The following is an 18,486-nucleotide window of genomic DNA, read 5'->3' on the forward strand; positions in this document are numbered from 1 at the left end:
AATCGTGGATATTTAAAAAGCCCAAAATGTATTCCCCACATATGTTAATTGCTATAATTTGATTTGGTGGTAAATACATAACATGCCCTTTACCTTCACAATATCTTTTGAAGATGTTACAACATTCTCTGTGACATTACATTCAGATAGACTTTCAGAATCATTGCTCAGACTCGACTCGTCAGCACACTTTGAAGACAGGTCAATTGTGGTGCCATACTTATAAGCTTCTGAGGGGGTTGGTTCAGTTTCTTTCAGAGCATTTGTCTTCTTGGGTGCTTGAATGCTGAATCTTGTCTCTTCTAGTTTTCTTTCCCTGTCAGCAATGTCTATCATAAGGCTTACTCTATCTTCTAGCAGGAATCTATTGATACTCCTGTACTCTCGTACTTTTTCACACAGTTTCTCATTCATTAGACATGTCTCAGTAAAGCCAGTATCTAGTTCACTAATGGTGAGTTCTCCAAAATATGATTCTTCATCAGATTCTTGACAGTCAACTTTTATTACCTCTCTGATCATGGAGTAGCCAGAGGGGTAGTTTTGGGTGTTAGGCTTCCATAGGTAGCAATTATCTTTAGACCTAAATCCCTCCATGACTTCTTCATTTTATCCATTAGTGATAAATACACTCTTCTTTAGTGAACCTGACATAGAATCCTTCATCACATAGTTGGCTGATGCTTATAAGATATGCAGCCAGTCCTTGCACAAGTAAGACATTATTTAGATTAGGAACACCCTGACCTTCTGTCTTGCCAACACCTTTGACTTCTCTTATTTCTCCATCACCAAGAGTCACATAGCTGGTTCCCTCAAATTTGAAGTCTACTAGTGAGTTATTTCTCCCAGTCATATGATTTGAGCAACCACTGTCAAGGTACCAATCTTCTTTGGCAGGAATTCTTAGAGAAGTGTGTGCTACTAGAGCAACATTCTTAGCCACCCACCATTGCTTTCTGTTACAAGTATCATATTTATGTTTGGCTTGATGAGTTTGGTTTGGATATCCAACTAGTCTAAAACAGAATGGCTTTATGTGACCAAATCTTTCACAGTGATGACACTTTCATCTTTCGAATTTCTTCTTTTAATGGTTCTTTCTTATGTTTCCTTGATGTTGTGACATTGGTCCTGACATATGGTTAGTTATACAAGTTTCGGGCTTTGATCTCCTGAACCCAGAGGTGAATTCCTCTTTAGCCACAAATCCTACCCCGGACATATCTCCTGTTCTTTGTCCAGACTCCAGAATTTCCTCTAGAATATCAGTTCCATTATTCTGCATTTTGAAGGATTTGGTCATTTGATCAAGCTTGTAGTTCAACATGCTTACTTCACTACTGAGAGAGTCTATGGTTGCAAGATGTATATTCTTCTCTGTTTCTAGCTCTCTTATGATTGTTTCTTGCTTCTCCACTTGTTTGCAGACATCAACATTCTTGATACACAACTTCTTGTATGAGGCAGCAAGTTCATCGAAGGTTAGCTCGTCATCACTGGAATCATCATCAGAGGCATAGAATCTTGTTGGAATTGTGACATGTTTTGCAGTTTCTTCTTTAGACTCAGAGTCTTCATCAAACCAAGTGACAGACAGTCCTTTCTTTTGCTCCTTGAGGTAGGTAGGACATTCAGCTCTAATGTGTCTAGATCCTTCACATCCATAACACTGAACCCCTTTTCCTTGATTGGGCTTCTCCTCAGCTTTGAATCTTCTTCTTGGATCATAGATCGTGCTGATGTCATTGGAAGTGTTCTTGACATTGGATCTGGACTTCTGATAAACCCATTTAATAAATCTATTGAATTGTTTTCCAAGCATGGTTATGGCTTCTGATAAATTTTCATCACTTTCACCATTACTTTCTCTTGAATTATCTTTTGTGTTGGAAACAAAAGCTATGCTTTTGTTCTTCTTTTCAACAAACTCACAAATACTTAACTCGAAGGTTTGTAGAGAACAAATGAGTTCGTCCAACTTCATGTTGCTGATGTCTTGGGCTTCTTCTATGGCAGTCACCTTCATATCAAATCTCTTAGGCAGTGATCTGAGGATCTTTCTTACCAGTTTTTCTTCAGACATTTTCTCTCCTAAGGCTTCTGAGTTATTTGCAATCTCAAGTAAATTCATGTAAAATTCATAAATGGTTTCATCCTCTTTCATCTTGAGATTTTCAAACTTAGTGGTAAGCATTTGAAGTTTAGACATCTTTACCTTGGATGTGCCTTCATGAGATGTTTTGAGAATATCCCAAACCTCTTTAGCTAGTTCATAGTGTTGCACAAGCCTGAATATGTTCTTGTCAATTCCATTGAACAAGGCATCTAGGGCCTTGGAATTGCCCAAAGCTAGCTCTTCTTCAGTTTTGTTTCATTGTGCTTCAGGAATTAGAACAGTGGTTCCATCTTCTAAAACCTTCTCAGGATGTTTCCATCCACTTTCCACAGCTCTCCAGGCCTTGATATCCATAGACTTTATGACTGCTACCATACGAGGTTTCCAGTAGTCATAGTTAGAGCCATCCAGGATGGGTGGTCTATTCCCAAACACTAACAATTCCTTCTCCATAGTACAAGAATTTTGTTATCCATAGATCTCACCCAGATGTAAACATGCTGGGTGCCTGCTCTGATGCCAATTGAAAATTTTAGTAACTCATGCATGATGTCGTACTGGATGTTATGACATCCACAATTACACAACACGAAACGTTAAAACAAAAACGCATAAAAAACAAGAAAGAACACACAGAATTGTTTTTCCATTTCGGTTCAAACAACCTACTTTGTGAAGGATAGAAAAACACTTAGAAAGGGGGGGGTTCAATAAATGTAGTTAAAAACTCTTAAGATAAAAACAATTTGCACAATGATTTTTATCCTGGTTCATTGTTAACTAAACTACTCCAGTCCACTCCCTTGGAGTGATTTACCTCACTTGAGGATTTAATCCACTAATCACACAAGATTACAATGGTTTTCCGCTTAGATAACCTCTAAGTCTTCTAGAGTATTCTGATCACAACCTGATCACTCTAGGAACACAATGCTTAGATACCCTCTAAAACTTTCTAGAGATTCCGATCACAACTTGATCTCCTCTAGTTCTTATAAATAAATGTAAACAAATTCTTACAAGAGTTACAATGCTTCTTAATAAGCTATTATCACAACTGTGATTTTTCTCTTAAGTTTAAGCTTAATCTCTCTAAGATATTACAACAGTAATGAAGTGAGGTTGAAGATGAAGTTTTAGAGCTTTTAGAATTTGACAGCGTTTCTGTATGTTTGCGCAAAGTGTTGCATTCAGCTTCTCATCAGAACTTCTATTTATAGGCGTTTGAGAAGATGACCATTGGGGAGCATTTAATGCGTTGCGTGATCCGTATAGCATTGCATTTAATGTTTCACTCTTTTGTCAACTACCTCGAGCCTTGCTTTTGCTGTGTCTACTGACGTTGCCTTTAATAGCTTCTAACGTTCCTTTTGTCAGTCAGCGTAGCCTGCCATCTTGTACTTGCTTCTGATCTGATGTTTGTGTGAACAACGTTTGAATATCATCAGAGTCAAACAGCTTGGTGCAGAGCATCTTCTTGTCTTTTGACCTTGAATTGCTTATAGCGTGATACCATGAGAACTTCAGTGCTTCTGCTTCTGATCTCAAGTTCTTCTGATGCTTCAATAGACCATGTTCTGACTCTGCTTGACCATCTTCTGATGTCTTGCAAGAGCATGTTTTGATGTTGCATACTTGAACCTTCTGAGTCAGTGCTTCTTGCGCTGATTTTGTGCATACTCTTTATATATTTCCTGAAATGGAAATTGCATAGAATTAGAGTACCACATTATCTCAAGAAAAATTCCTATACATTGTTATCATCAAAACTAAGAATATTGATCAGAACAAATCTTGTTCTAACAATCTCCCCCTTTTTGATGATGACAAAAACATATATAAATAATATGAATTTGCAATCAGAATATCATACGGCTAAAGACAATTATACCGTTATAACATAAGCATATAAACATAGTGTGTGAATATGTCTCCCCCTGAGATTGACAATCTCCCCCTGAGATAAATACTGGAAGAAATTTATAAATAAAGGACTTCCCTGAGTATTTTCCATTTCAGTTGAGACGATCACATATGCTTAGATCTTCAGAACATTAAGAGCTTCTGCTTCTTGCTTCCATAGGACAGCTTCAGAGCTTTGAATTTCTTCTTGAATCATTGCATGCTAGGTTGTATCAGAACATTGTTGAATGTCCCAGAGCATCATCAGAGCATCTTTACATCCTGAAATGTTTCAGAACAAACTAAACGACAAAAGTCAGAGCATGAATGAATCAGAACATAAAATATGTTTCAGAGCATATAGTATGTGTCAGAGCATACAACAAATTGTATCAGAACACATAAAATGCATCAGAACATAAAATATGTATCATAGCACATAGAAAACAAAAATGTATCAGAACATATAAGGAATAAGAATGTGTTAGAGCATATTCTATCACAAGAATATCAGAACATTCTTCCTTCTTGCTTCTGATCTTGAAGCTTCACAGCACTTAGCTTGCTTCAATTTCCATGAGCTTGTTTCTATATAGAATTGCTTTTCCTCGTGTCTTTGCTTCTTATGTTGAGCTTTTTAGAATGTCTTCTTCAATCCTGCAAAACACTCAAAGACATAGAACTTGCAAATTCTGTTAGAAATATGGAGACTTACTCCCAGCAACTGATAATATAAATCAGATCATTTATCACATTTTCTCCCTCTTTTTTTCATAACATCAAAAAGCATAAAAGATTCAGATGAAAAAGACAAACAATGTGAGAGAAAAGAAGATAATTTTCATTTATTTCAACAGAAGAATTATCAGAATAGACAAAAGGAGATGCAAGAAGACAGATGCAAGAACAAAGAGACAACTAAGACACAAAAGACCACAACTAGCCTAGCTTAGACATAATCTTGGCCAGCATGTCATGAATCCCAGCAGTGCTTTCATTCTGCTTCTTCATGAAGTCTCTGAACTCTCCATGTGCTTGATCATGCTTATCCAGGCGAGAAGCAAGAACTTCTTGATTCTGTTGAAGAACCTCCAAGGTCTTCTCCAGACGAGAGGATTCACCAGAAGTTTCACCACCAGCATTCAGTGGAATAGCATGTCCAGCAGAGGCATCCAATGTAAGAACATCTTCTTGAGTTTCTGGAACAGGACTTTTCTCAAAAGATTGATTCTCAGCATCAGCTTCTTCCATAAAGGCATCTTCATCATATTCTGGAGTAGGAAGATCAGAATCGCCATTTTCCAGAGCTTGAAGAATCTCAGCTAGATTCTTTGGAGGAATGGGAGCAGCAACGACTGGATAGTAGACAGCCTCAGAACCAGCCATGGTAGGAGCCTGCTCAGAAGAGTTTGCCCTAAGCCAGTGAAATAGCCATTGGGAATCTTCAGTTAGAATAGGAAACTTAGGCTTCCACACAACAATCTCTCGAGAGTTTGCTTCTGAAGCTTCTTCCAGTTCATCAACAAAAGCTCTTTCTTCAAAACAATGCCTGCCTCCAAGACGACTATGCCATAAGTCTTCATAAGGTCTGAGAATCTTGCAAGGACCTGGGGCTATTGCTACACACTTCTTCTGAAGCTCCAGAAACATAGAATTCATATTTCTTCTAAAAAGTCCTCCATAGATTTCTAAAAGCCACATCATCCATCCTGGATTGATATGCTGCTTTCAAGATATCTAACCCTTCCTGCATCCTAATGTTTAACAATTCAAATTGTGCACCAACAGATAATTCCCGGCGGGATTTGAGTTTTGTAATGGCAGAATCTGGTCTTAGAAAGAAGTAGGGTTGAGGTTCTCTATTGAGACAAAGAGAAGATTATGCTTCATTCTCAGATTCTAACACCACTAACTCAGGTTTAGGACGATGCTTGGGTGTGTAGTGGCAATCACGAAGCAATTGCTCATGTGATGCAGAATCAGGGAGGTCAGAGATGGAGGGATTATTTTGAGTGGGGGATGGAATAGGTTCATAGTTAGCATGAGGAGTTGGTTGAGAAATGGATATATTTGAGTGAGGAGGAAAACAGGTTTGAAGGGTTTGAATATTCAGAATGAGGGTTTCAAACGAATGGTCAGAAGCAACATTGGTTGTGGGTGGAGAGGAAGGAATGAGAACATTTGTGACAGGTGAGGAAGGTGGAGTAAGAACATTGTAATGGGGAGAAGAAGGAGGTGTGAGAACATGGGTGAGTTGAGGTGTTTCTGTTGGAGCTGTTTCTGGAAGAATTTCTGGTTGATGTTTAACCGGAACTTCTGTTGGTACAGATTCTGAATGTAAAACAGATACAGAGACAGGTTCAGAAAGATGTATACCTTTGGATACCTTCTAAAGAGCTTCAAATGCAGCCTCAAGTCTTTTCTGCTTCTTGTTCTTCTTCTCTTCCACAATCTTTGCCTTCCCAAGAGAAATTTCTCTTCTTCTGGCATTATCCAGTCTTTCTTTCTCTCCATCCACAACTTCTAGATTTTCAACTTCTTGCTGATTCACAGCTTCTGGAATTTCTTCTTCATCTGACTCTACTATTATTAGTTTTCTTTTCTTTTTCTTCTTCTTTTCCACATCCTTTCCATCTTCTACATTCTTATTTTTCAGCTTTCTCTTCTTCTTCTTCTTCTTCTCAACACCTTCTTGTTCAACATTTTTATCTTGAACTAAAACATCCTGGATTTCTTCAGTAACAACTTCTTTATCAGCAGCATTCTCCTCAACTACTGCAGCAGCTTCTTCTTGGATTTCCTTCTCCTGACTGACAGAAGGGCGATCAAACTTCCGTTTTGTCCTTCTTTCTTTCTTTCCTGCAGCTTCTGGTGCAGCTTCTGAAACATCTTCTGAAACTGCTAACCTGGAGGTAGAAACTTTCTTGCGACCACCTTTAGCAGGAGCATCTTTGTCTTTATCTTCCTTGAGAGAGTTAAGATAATTAGCCCTAACTCCTGGCAGCTCACTTCTGAAAAATGATTCAAACTCAGCAAGAACAGGATTTCTTCTGCTTCTTGCTCCTGGGAGAAGTTGAGGATTGTCTTTAACCTCTTGAATGAGATTCATCTTTCTCAGAGTGTGAGCATTCAAACAGCTTCCTGAATCAGTAACAAGATCCTTGATAACTCCTTGAGCTTCCAAGTCTTCATTAATCTTGGTATGAATCAGAAGATTGGTGATTGTTCTTCCAAAAGGAATAATAGTACCTTTCTTCTTCCTGAAGGAATTTCTGGAGTCTCTTACAGCATTCCACATATGATTGAATATTATGTAGATAATATCAATCTTCTTCTGAGTGGCAATGCAGTACAAAATATATTGCTGCTCTTTGTTGACAAAATCTGCAGAATGGGTTGCTTTTCTATGATAGAAGCACCCCAGAAGAATCTTGGTCCGGATTTTGTAGAGATTCTTCATGTCTTTGACACGCTTTGTTTTCTTTACATCTGGGTAAAGTTTAGCCAGAACGGCATCCTAATCTGCTCTTTGATCCACTTCATAGACACCTTCAGGGTTTCTCAGATCAAACATCATTCTTAGGATGTTCTCAGTAACAACAACAAATCTTCCATGAACAAACGACAGGATTGATTTAGGGGCAACTACAGCATGCACCCAAAATTCCTTCACTAGTTCTGGGTAAACAGGTCCACAGAACTCTGAGAACAGAGAAGTCCATCCTTGAAACAACATATCCTCTTTCAGATGGAACTCATGTTTTTCAAGACTATCAAAGTCCACCGTTAATTCACAGATAACTTCTAACTCATTTCTGGGAATGGAGCAAGAGATAACTGGAACAATTTGATGTTCTTCTTCTTGCAGATGTAGAGGAACAGAGGAACCCACGTTGAGAGATGATGAAGCAGCCATTGAAGCACTACTGAGATTACTGGAAACTTTTTTAGGTTTGCGTTTAGGGTTTGAGAAAAGGGCAAACAAGTTGCAAAAATGCATGCAAGAAGAGAGACAATGAGAGCGAAAAAGAGAAACGTTATAATATGAAATGAATATATAGGGGTGGATTTGAAAAAGAATGCAATTAATTTATGAGAATGAACAGTTACAGAATCAATTGAAATCAAATGCATTAAATGATGAGTGACGTTAGGTGAGAGAACATGATATTTGAAATGATTTACACAGTTACCTAGGGCGGCGTCCCATCAGTTTCACGCACGCTTTTACCTATAGTGTGAACACGTGTTCACCATTAGAAAACACTTGATGACAACTGTTACAAAAATTGCTTCTGATGAACGGTAGAACTTTTCATCTTCTGATTCTGATCAATTGTTCTGACTGCCATTCTTTAGAAAAGATCTAGTTCTGATAGGATCATCTTTCTTTCCAAGAATGACATCTTCTGAGTGAGCAGAGGTGAGTCTAGAAGATCTTCTGACTGTTGGCTCTTCAGAAATTCTGAGATTCTCTAAAGATGCAGCAACTTGATCTTCTGATCCTTTGCTTCTGAGATTTTCAGCTTCTGAAACTTTGCTTCTTGGTTCTTCAGCTTCTGATATATCAATATCAATATCTGCAAAATTCTCAAACTGCTTTGGCTTTTCAAGACCAAGCTTATCATCAAATCTGATATTGATTGATTCTTCTACAACCAATGTTTCAGTATTGTATACTCTGTAGCCTTTAGAGCGTTCAGAATATCCAAGAAGGAAACATTTTTGTGCCTTAGAATCAAACTTACCAAGATAATCTTTAGTATTCAGAATGAAACAAACACATCCAAAAGGATGAAAATATGAAATGTTGGGCTTTCTGTTCTTCCACAATTCATAAGGAGTCTTATTTAAAATAGGTCTTATAGAGATTCTATTCTGAATATAACATGCAGTATTTATTGCTTCTGTCCAGAAGTGCTTAGCCATATTGGTTTCATTGATCATGGTTCTGGCCATTTCTTGTAGAGTCCTATTCTTTCATTCTACAACTCCATTTTGCTGTGGAGTTCTAGGACAAGAGAAATCATGGGCAATACCATTTTCTTTAAAGAGCTCCTTAAAGAATCTGTTCTCAAATTCACCACCATGATCACTTCTGACCTTTATGATTTTGCACTCCTTCTTAGATTGAATCTGAGTGCAGAATTCAAAGAACACTGAAAGAGACTCATCCTTGTGTTTTAAGAACACTACCCATGTCAAGCGGCTATAATCATCTACGATGACTAATCCATATTTCTTTCCTCTGACAGATGCTGTTTTGACTGGGCCAAACAGATCAATGTGCAGAAGTTCTAACGGCCTACAGGAAGAGACAACATTCTTAGATTTCAATGCAGGTTTGGAGAACTTGCCCTTCTGACATGCTTCACAAAGAGCATCTGATTTTTATTTCAGATTTGGGAGCCCTCTGACCAGATTTAGTTTGTTAATCTGAGAAATCTTTCTCAAACTAGCATGTCCTAATCTTCTGTGCCAGACCCATTGCTCTTCGGAAACAGACATAAGGCAAGTCACCTTCTGCTTCTCAAGATATGAAAGATCAATCTTATAAATGTTGTTCTTTCTCTTGCCTGTAAATAGGATTGAGCCATCCTTCTGACTTACAGCCTTGCAAGACTTTTGATTGAAGATTATGTCATAACCATTGTCACTTAATTGACTTATGGACAATAAGTTATGCGCTAATCCTTCTACAAGAAGTACAATAGATATGGAAGGAGAGTTACCAATACTTATGGTTCCAGAGCCAATTATCTTGCCCTTCTGATCTCCTCCAAACTTGACTTCTCCACCAGACTTAAGCACCAGGTCTTGGAACATAGACCTTCTTCCCGTCATGTGTCGCGAGCACCCAGAGTCCAGGTACCATGACATGTTGTGCTTTGTCTTCTTTGCTGCCAAGGATATCTGCAACAGAAATTATATTCTCCTTAGGTACCCACAACTTCTTGGGTCCTTTCTTGTTAGTTTTCCTCAAGTTCTGATTGAACTTGGGTTTAGCATAATAAACAACAGGAGGTACAGCATGATATTCTTTAGGTTTAGCAGCTTGATATTTTCTAGGTTGTGTCACATGCTTCTTAGTGTGTGTAGCATGAAAGCTTTTGGCATGTGAAGTGAGCCTAATATCATGTGAGTGGCCATATTTGAACTGGTCATACAATGGCTTGTATGTGATTTTCATATCATCTACAGGTTCAAATTTGTGTGGGGGTATCACCCTCATAGCCAACACCAATCCTTTTGTTTCCAGAAACACCATATATCATAGAAGCAAGATGACTTCTGCCAATACTTCTAGATAAGAACTTTCTGAAGCTCGAGTCATATTCTTTCAGAATATGATTGAGACTAGGAATGGATTTGTCTGAGTCAGAAGGAGATCCAATATCTTTGGATAATTTTAAAACTTTTTCCTTCAGTTCAGAATTTTCCTCTTCCAGCTTCTTAGTTTCAGAATCAAATAGCTTTTTCAGCTTTTTGTATTTGATACTAAGATGAGCCTTGAGTTCCAGAAGTTCTGTTAAACTGGAAACTAACTCTTTTCTAGATAGTTCAGAAAATACCTCTTCAGAGTCTGATTCTGATGTAGATTCTGATCCATCATCAACTGTGGCCATCAGTGCAATGTTTGCCTGCTCGCCTTCAGAGTCTGATTCTGATTCTGAATCTGAATCATCCCATGTTGCCATAAGACCTTTCTTCTTATGAAACTTCTTCTTGGGATTCTCCTTATTAAGTTTTGGACACTCATTCTTGTAGTGACCAGGCTCATTGCATAAATAGCATGTGACCTTCTTCTTGTCAGATCTTCTGCTTCCAGAAGATTCTCCACGTTCAGGCTTCTTAGAACTTTTGAATTTCTTGAACTTCATATGCTTGCTCTTCCAGAGTTGGTTTACCCTTCTGGAGATCATGGACAGTTCATCTTCTTCTTCTGATTCTGATTCTTCAGAATCTTCTTCTTCAGCCTGAAAAGCGTTAGTGCATTTTTTATAATTAGATTTTAATTCAATAGACTTACCTTTCTTCTGAGGTTCATTAGCATCCAGCTCAATTTCATGACTCCTCATAGCACTAATCAATTCTTCAAGAGAGACTTCATTCAGATTCTTGGCAATCTTGAAAGCAGTCACCATAGGACCCCATCTTCTTGGCAAGCTTCTGATAATCTTATTGACATGATCAACTCTTGTGTATCCCTTGTCAAGAACTCTTAATCCAACAGTTAGCATTTGAAATCTTGAGAACATCTTCTCAATGTTTTCATCATCCTCCTTCTTGAAGGCTTCATATTTCTGGATCAAGGCAAGAGCTTTAGTCTCCTTGACTTGGGCATTTCCTTCATGAGTCATTTTCAATGATTCATATATGTCATAGGCAGTTTTCCCTGTTAGATATCTTCTCATATTCAGCATGAGAGATAGCATTCAGCAAAACAGTCCTACACTTGTAATGATTTTTGAACTGCTTCTTCTGATCATCATTCATCTCTTGTCTTGAGAGCTTTACACCACTAGCTTTCACTGGATGTTTGTAACCATCCACCAGAAGATCCCATAAGTCACCATCTAGACCAAGAAAGTGACTTTCAAGTTTATCTTTCCAATATTCAAAGTTTTCACCATCACCAAGAGTCAAATAGCTGGTTCCCTCAAATTTGAAGTCTACTAGTGAGTTCTTTCTCCCAGTCATATGATTTGAGTAACCACTGTCAAAGTACCAATCTTCTTTGGCAGGAATTCTTAGAGAAGTGTGTGCTACTAGAGCAACATTCTTAGCCACCCACCGTTGCTTTCTGTTACAAGTATCATATTTAGTTTTGGCTTGATGAGTTTGGTTTGGATATCCAACTAGTCTAAAACAGAATGGCTTTATGTGACCAAATCTTTCACAGTGATGACACCTCCATCTTTGGAATTTCTTCTTTGAATGGTTCTTTCTTCTGTTTCCTTGATGTTGTGACATTGGTCCTGACATCTGGTTAGTTATACAAGTTTCAGGCTTTGATCTCCTGAACCCAGAGGTGAATTCCTCTTTAGCCACAAATTCTACCTCGGACATATCTCCTGTTCTTTGTCCAGACTCCAGAATTTCCTCTAGAATATCAGTTCCATTATTCTGCATTTTGAAGGATTTGGTCATTTGATCAAGCTTGTAGTTCAACATGCTTACTTCACTACTGAGAGAGTCTATGGTTGCAAGATGTCTATTCTTCTCTGTTTCTAGCTCTCTTATGATTGTTTCTTGCTTCTCCACTTGTTTGCACACTTCAACATTCTTGATACACAACTTCTTGTATGAGGCAGCAAGTTCATCAAAGGTTAGCTCGTCATCACTGGAATCATCAAAGGCATAGAATCTTGTTGGAACTGTGACATGTTTTGCAGTTTCTTCTTTAGACTCAGAGTCTTCATCAGACCAAGTGACAGACAGTCCTTTCTTTTGCTCCTTGAGGTAGGTAGGACATTCAGCTCTAATGTGTCCAGATCCTTCACATCCATGACACTGAACCCCTTTTCCTTTATTGGGCTTCTCCTCAGCTTTGAATCTTCTGCTTGGATCATAGATCTTGCTGATGTCATTGGAAGTGTTCTTGACATTGGATCTAGACTTATGATCAACCCTTTTAATAAATCTATTGAATTATTTTCCAAGCATGGTTATGGCTTCTGATAAATTTTCATCACTTTCACCATTAGTTTCTCTTGAATTATCTTTTGTGTTGGAAACAAAAGCTATGCTTTTGTTCTTCTTTTCAACAGACTCACAAATGCTTAACTCGAAGGTTTGTAGAGAACCAATGAGTTCGTCCAGCTTCATGTTGCTGGTGTCTTGGGCTTCTTCTATGGCAGTCACCTTCATATCAAATCTCTTAGGCAGTGATCTGAGGATCTTTCTTACCAGTTTTTCTTCATACATTTTCTCTCCTAAGGCTTCTGATTTATTTGCAATCTCAAGGACATTCATGTAAAATTCATAAACGGTTTCATCCTCTTTCATTTTGAGATTTTCAAACTTAGTGGTAAGCATTTGAACTTTAGACATCTTTACTTTGGATGTGCCTTCATGAGATGATTTGAGAATATCCCAAACCTCTTTAGCTAGTTCACAGTGTTGCACAAGCCTGAATATGTTCTTGTCAATTCCATTGAACAAGGCATCTAGGGCCTTGGAATTGCCCAAAGCTAGCTCTTCTTCAGTTTTGTTTCATTGTGCTTCAGGAATTAGAACAGTGGTTCCATCTTCCAAAACCTTCTCAGGATGTTTCCATCCACTTTCCACAGCTCTCCAGGCCTTGATATCCATAGACTTTATGACTGCTACCATACGAGGTTTCCAGTAGTCATAGTTAGAGCCATCCAGGATGGGTGGTCTATTCCCAAACACTAACAATTCCTTCTCCATAGTACAAGAATTTTGTTATCCCTAGATCTCACCCAGATGTAAACATGCAGGGTGCCTGCTCTGATGCCAATTGAAAATTTTAGTAACTTACGCATGATGTCGTACTGGATGTTATGACATCCACAATTACACAACACAAAACGTTAAAACAAAAACGCATAAAAAACAATAAAGAACACACAGAATTGTTCATCCATTTCGGTTCAAGCAACCTACTTTGTGAAGGATAGAAAAACACTTAGAAAGGGGGGTTTGAATAAGTTTAGCTTAAAAAGTCTTAAGATAAAAACAATTTGCACAATGATTTTTATCCTGGTTCGTTGTTAGCTAAACTACTCCAGTCCACCCCCTTGGAGTGATTTACCTCACCTGAGGATTTAATCCACTAATCACACAAGATTACAATGGTTTTCCACTTAGATAACCTCTAATTCTTCTAGAGTATTCTGATCACAACCTGATCACTCTAGGAACACAATGCTTAGATACCCTCTAAGACTTTCTAGAGAATCCGATCACAACTTGATCTCCTCTAGTTCTTACAAATAAATGTAAACAAATTCTTACAAGAGTTACAATGCTTCTTAATAAGCTATTATCACAACTGTAATTTTTCTCTTAAGTTTAAGCTTAATCTCACTAAGATATTACAACAGTAATGAAGTGAGGTTGAAGATGAAGTTTGAGAGCTTTTAGAATTTGACAGCGTTTCTGTGTGTTTGCGCAAAGTGTTGCATTGAGCTTCTCATCAGAACTTCTATTTATAGGCGTTTGAGAAGATGACCGTTGGGGAGCATTTAATGCGTTGCGTGATCCGTACAACATTGCATTTAATGTTTCACTCTTTTGTCAACTACCTCGATCCTTGCTTTTGCTGTGTCTACTGACGTTGCCTTTAATAGCTTCTAACGTTCCTTTTGTCAGTCACCGTAGCCTGCCATCTTGTACTTGCTTTTGATTTGATGTTTGTGTGAACAACGTTTGAATATCATCAGAGTCAAACAGCTTGGTGCAGAGCATCTTCTTGTCTTCTGACCTTGAAGTGCTTCTAGCGTGATACCATGAGAAATTCAGTGCTTCTGCTTCTGATCTCAAGTTCTTCTGATGCTTCAATAGACCATGTTCTAATTCTTCTTGACCATCTTCTGATGTCTTGCAAGAACATGTTCTGATGTTGCATACTTGAACCTTCTGAGTCAGTGCTTCTTGCGCTGATTTTGTGCATACTCTTTATATATTTCCTGAAATGGAAATTGCATAGAATTAGAGTACCACATTATCTCAAGCAAAATTCATATACATTGTTATCATCAAAACTAAGAATATTGATCAGAACAAATCTTGTTCTAACACTTTGGGGGCTACCAAGCCAAGGAGGGAATCCAATATAAGCATGATTAATTCGGAGTTAAACTCCCCCATTTACAACTCCTCACTTAAAACATACCCAATGTAATTCCAATATATTCCTAGACCTGAGTATCTCCACTCACTCCCCCTCAATCACAGTAGTGATTACAAATAATCATTAAACAAATTAAGAGAGAAGACACACTTCAAAAACACACCTTGATCTGCTTAAAAGCTTCAATCAAGAGACGCACACTCGTGCTTAAAAGCTTAGAGTGACAAAATACATAAACAACCTATTCCGATACAATCATCACAAGAAAATATCTTGGAGTACAAGAGACTAAAGGTACGGCTACAGAACTATGGTTCTTCACAATTAACAATCTTTCTCTTTGCGTTCCAAATTAGGATTGCAGACTTTTATATGCAGCTCTTGGGCCTTGGGCTTTTTTAGAAACAAAATAGGGTTAGCCAAGTTAACCTAATTTACACGCCATCTGGTTGTTACAGAATGTGCTGTCAGCAAAATCTTCTAGACAAAATATTCAGCACACAATAAAAGGTTTCCTAAATTGTAGATTGAGAGAAATCAAGAAACACAATTAATAAAACATGACAGCTCCTGCTGTCAGACAAGGATGTCATGACATCGGTCATGACATTCACTAACAGAACCTGTATTAGCTTAACACATATGCAGCCTGCATAACACAATATAAAACATGTCATGACATCAGTCAAGACATTAAAACACCCAGGAATGTTTTACCACAAATGCAGCCAACAAGAAAACATCTACAATAAAGATTTCACAAAATCTTGAGAAATTGGAGGATCTAACTGATTAAAGCCTTTAGCCAATCGGTTAGGATACTCAAAATGGAAGGATTTTGATTTGGTTTTTGATTAGCACAATCTGCATTTAATACTTTCCAGGATTTCACACTCAAATCCTTAGATAGCACGTTATAAATAGGTAGTCTCTTCTTCACTTTTTCTTGCATCTCATAATTTTATGCTTCCTCTCTCTTGTGAGATTGTCTTCTTGTCATAATATTACCATGGCCTCCTCAAGCCAAAAATACATAAATACACAAAGAACTAACCCTTTCTTTATAATCATAATAAACCATAAGCAAGTAGAAAAAAATTATAATCATGTATAAGAATGTAATCCAACTTAGGTACCTTTCTAGGCTTACCTAAAAAAAGTCTTCACGCAAATACCTGACATGATCTTCCCAAAGTTAGTAAAGGAATTCTACTTAAACCTAAGACTTGTAGAATCGTCTCTAAGGACATTTGTAAAAGGAGTAGAGATTTCTATTCACAATGATCACTTTGGAAGAACCTTTGAGTTATCCTATAAAGGGATGACATACAACCTAGATAAACCAATAGGATTTAAGAACTTTAAGCATTCTACTGCCATCATCCGCCTTGTAATCAACCCCAAGGAAAAGAGAAAATTCTCTTTCAAAACCACTCACCTAAAACCAAAGGTTAGAATCCTTCACTGCTTTCTCACTAGAATCCTCTTTCCAAGAGTCATTAACCATGGCTACATAGTTAGGGAGGATGTAGTACCCTTATGGCTCCTAAATCAAGAAATTAAAACAAATTATGTAGAAGGCATATTCAACCACATGGTCCGGTGCAAGGAAATTCCATATGTTGGACTACCTTATGGGCCTATGATCATACAACTTCTAGCCATCATCAATATTGATACAATAGGAAGACTCAACAAACCATAGGATTTCCTATAATGCCCTCAAGGAAATCAGAGTTCACATCTAGAATGGAGAAATAGAAGAAGATTCATCATTTAAAGAAAAAGAAGAGTATGAACCAACCAGGGACGGGAACACCAAGACAAATAAAATCCTAAATATAGTGATATTTCATTATTTTTACTTGGGTTAAATGACTTCTACTCCCTGCCATATTAGCGTATTTAATGGCTAGAAGTTGGCTTTATAAACATTCATTTTTTCTTTGTATAAAACGATGTGGGACTCATTTTTCCAAATTTCTGACTTTAAGAGTAAAGTTTCAGTTCTAACCATGCATTCTTTGCTGCCAGAACCATTTTCAATTATATTATTCTTAACACATTCAAATTGATATTCTTAACACATTCAAATTATACAATAATGATATTTACTTTCTAATACTCTAGCTACATTTTTAGTGTGATCTACCATTGTAGAAAAAAGTGCTAGTTGTATATCTAACACTTTTCTAATACATCTTGTTAACAATTATAAGTTGAATATCTTAAGTAGCATGGAAAACATAATGATCTACCATTGTAGTTTAAACTAATTTATTGAATCCAACCAATCATATTTAATCTTCATTGTCAGTAAGTTTACCTGTGGTTGTTTTAGTTTTTAGAGGAATATTATCTTAAGTAGCATGAGGAATATTAAGATAAACTTCTGGAAGATAGAATCTCAGATGGTTGGAAGCACTAGAAGGAATTGTAATTGGATGGCCAGACTTGAAATAATACTATTTCATTTCTGTCGATTCAAGCTGCCGCAATACGGGGCAGTAGGATGGATTCAACCACTTAAAATCATCAACATTTTGAACATGTATTGTAGCTTTTCCATGGGGTTTCAAAAGAAACCATTTTGAACATGTATCATAGCTTTTCTATGGCTTCAAAATTGAGTTTATCAGTAATAACGTGAAAAACATGCTTTGGAGGATACTGGAACAATGAATACAAAAACATATTGGAGACAGGTTACTGCAATAAAATTCACTTGATTTTAAATAGTTTGTGCAATTCACTTGATTTTAAATAGTTTATTATATTGGTAGTATTCTATTAATTATATTTTATATTAAAGATTTAGAATAAATTAATTACGATGCAGAGTGGGTGTTGAATTTAACAATAAACTTTGCAAGAATATTATGGTGGTACCATACTGTATAATCAAATGGAATAGTTGAATATAATGCAAAAGCAAAGCAATCCAACACCAGAATAAAGAGGTTCTTTGTTGAATAGTATGGTAGTAGCATACTGTGTGTGTTTATCAGAAGCAATAGGTGGAGTTGAAATTGTTAAGAATCATTGGTAAATTTGATGGTATAATAGTAATCGCTACTGCATTTTATTGACTTGAAAAGAAGTCCCACATTGTTTTTCTAGCAAAGAACGTTAGTGTATATAAAGCAAAAACAAATATAGTGTATTGACTTGTAAACAAGCTGACGCTAAATGGGCCTAAATGGCCATAAGCCTAATATGTTATAAATTAAATTTTTGTTTAAATAATTTTTAAATTTACAAATAAAACGAAAAAATATTAATTAATAAATATTCTGAAAAATAAAATAAAATATATAATTAAAAAGGTAAAAAAAAAATTATAATTTCACGTGGATTTAAAAAATACACTTGGACTGCCACAATGACACAAAATATGCAAACTCAGCGAAACATGTGAAAACGGGTGACTGGAAATGGAATCCGCTTTTTACTTTAATTTTGATGAATCAAGTTAAAGGCAGATGAACAATACATTTTGTTGTCTTCTATTTATAATATGTCAAACCATATATTAAATTAATTACTATTATTTATTATCAAATACTATATTTAATCATTTAAATTGTTGCATTAATTTTAAAAACTAAATGCTACTTAGGGGTGTAAGCGGATCAGAAAAAAATCA

The sequence above is a fragment of the Vicia villosa genome, unplaced genomic scaffold, assembly GCF_029867415.1.
Source record: "Vicia villosa cultivar HV-30 ecotype Madison, WI unplaced genomic scaffold, Vvil1.0 ctg.000436F_1_1, whole genome shotgun sequence".
Taxonomy (NCBI): domain Eukaryota; kingdom Viridiplantae; phylum Streptophyta; class Magnoliopsida; order Fabales; family Fabaceae; genus Vicia; species Vicia villosa.